General features: G+C 36.6%; 1 pseudogene; it reads left to right on the forward strand.

Moving 5' to 3' along the window:
* Window positions 1-657: 657 nt before the first annotated feature.
* On the forward strand, window positions 658-776 carry LOC148481573 (5S ribosomal RNA; annotated as a pseudogene).
* The last annotated feature ends 1,907 nt before the right edge of the window (window positions 777-2,683 follow it).

Genomic DNA, 2,683 nt, shown 5'->3' on the forward strand with positions numbered 1-2,683 from the left:
AGCTCCAAGCATGTTGCAAGAAAAAGAAACAATAAAAGTGTCAAAAATGCTCCAATGCAATGGCAGCTACAAATGTGGCCATTGCAATATTTGTAAATTTGTCAATCCTAAGAGAAAAACTTTTACAAATGCAGAGGGATCAAAAGAGTTTAATAATAAAACCTCCATGAATTGTAACTCTACGTCTGTTATTTACTTATTGGAATGTACCTGTGAACTTAAATACGTGGGTAAAACTAAGAGACCACTAAAACTAAGGATCCAGGAACATATCCGCAATATACGCAATAAAATAGAGGGACATGCTGTTTCAAAACATTTTTCCTTAGTTCATAACGCCAATCCGGAAGACATCACGTTCAAAGCTATTGAACATGTAACATTAGGAGAATGAGGAGGAGATCTTGGAAATTTACTTTCAAGGCGTGAGATGTATTGGCTACTCGAATTGGATACATTGGCACCGAAAGGTTTTAACGAAAGTTACGAAATTGCGCCCTTCTTGTGATGGCACTCTCCCACCTACTAAATATACCTCATTACCGATCAACCATGGGATATGGTGGATTGATGTGGAGGGCCTGATCTGTACCCTGGAGGGTGACTTCTTGGAGAAGTTCAGGTGTGGTAGGTATGTAGGATATAATCACCACCATTCATTGCAGCCATACCACTGGGTATATGCCCAATTCCGCTTGAACTTGGAAGCGAAGCTCCTGTGGGCCTGGTTAGTACTAGGATGGGTGACCCCCTAGGAATACCAGGTGCTGCAAAACTTTGGTTGGGTACCAATCCTTTAATGGGAGTTTGAGTCATGAAGCCTGAAAGAATACACGAGAAAGCATACGTAACTACATATAAGCTTGAAAGAACTTCAGAAAATTGAGAAGCATTTAATACAGAGTCGGTGGAAATTTATAAATACATCTGGAGTATAATGAAGAAACGTCAAACATCTACAAAAAGTACTAGTATCTGAGATGATCATTGGAGTTAGACTTATAGCTAAATATGGACTTTACTACACAAGTATAACTAAAACTAGAAGCCTTTGGGAAGTCCCCTCTTATTTTGATTTTTTTGAATCTTTTTGATTTTTTCCCTAAAAAATCCCCCCTTTTTTTAAATAATAGAGTCTCAATACTGGTGTTCCATAATTTAGCTAAAGTAACTAACCATTATATGAGAACATGGTTTGAACTATAAATTGAATAATATATGGTCCTGAATATTTCCCTACAAATACATTATGAAATCTAATGAACGTTTTTTCTTTAAGTTATAGATCGCGGCAAAATGTTTCTGTTAATATGCCAAAGTGTGGGCGGAAGCTGAGTCTGATATGAACAACACAGCGCTTCACGCCAGGAGTACCCAAGAAGCCGGATAACGTTATTCATGTTCCCTTGGAAACGAACAACCTGGCTGCGGAGGTACAGTGACACGAAGGGTGGAAGTCATCACAATGGGCATGGACTGGCAGGAGAATGGCGGAAGTGATGGACGACATCGCGCCCACGTGAATAGAGAAGAACACAAGCGTGAGGGCGGATGTGATGCACCCGGCATACCCCGGCCTCTGGAAAAAGCGGCAACGCATAGGATGTGATGTAACCACTAAGGGCGGAAGTCCTAGATAGCAAAGCGGATTTTGCCCTTTTACAACGATATATTTTTTATTATTGTTGACCTTTTGACAATTTAAAACAAAGTTCTGATATAATAGTTTAACTATATATCACAGTGGTAATGCGCTCATACTATGCTGAATGGAGTTTGAGTAATAGAATGATTTTGGGTGAACAGGAAATGATGCGGCCTCCTAATCTCTGATGAACTGGTATGGGGGTATAAATAATAACATGACCCAACACACTGGTATCCCCTTGATGAAGTCCCCAGGACAAAATGCGTTGGGACCTATGAATGTGTCAAATCCTATCCACCTTGTTCAGATAAGCTATTCATTTATTTAACTTTTAAAATGATTTCTTTCTTTTTAAAGTGCTCAGGTTTTAGACCTTTTTCCTTCTCTGATTTTACCCTTCCATCCAAAAAAGGGGTCTTTTCTATGTGTATGCTGTATGTTTTTATTTTATTTTTTTACTCTTATCACTGTATATTTTGTATGTATTAAATTGATGAATTATTTATTTATTAAGCACTGGCACTTTCATTCTTTAATAATTGGTTTAAATATTTATATATTTTATGCACTTTTATAAACCAGTCACTCTACAGTCAACTCATTGTTCTATACATTTCTTAATACCTTTACCAGTATTCATTATTGACATTGAGCAGACACCCATATGAAGTGGGCTTGGTTTATATAAAATTTACACAGTTTTTCTATATGGTATATCACTTATAAATTATTGTATTTATTGCTGGCGCCAGTTCCCACCTATTGTTTCATATATATATATATATATATATATATATTTATACTCAATCTCCAACAATAAATTTCCTTCCATAATTGGGTCCAATCACCAATAACATCAACTCTGTTCTTTAGCCAATATGGTAGATAAGTCTCCTATTTTCTTAATGAAAACATCCTCCTTTGGAATCATTTGTATTTGAGATACCTCTATGCCACAAATGTTAAAGTTCCTATGTTATGTCATTTACTACTGTTACATAAATCTGACATAAATCTATGTTATCTGCGCATTCA

This window comes from Taudactylus pleione, unplaced genomic scaffold (assembly GCF_031769625.1).
Source record: "Taudactylus pleione unplaced genomic scaffold, aTauple2 ptg000573l, whole genome shotgun sequence".
NCBI lineage: Eukaryota > Metazoa > Chordata > Amphibia > Anura > Myobatrachidae > Taudactylus > Taudactylus pleione.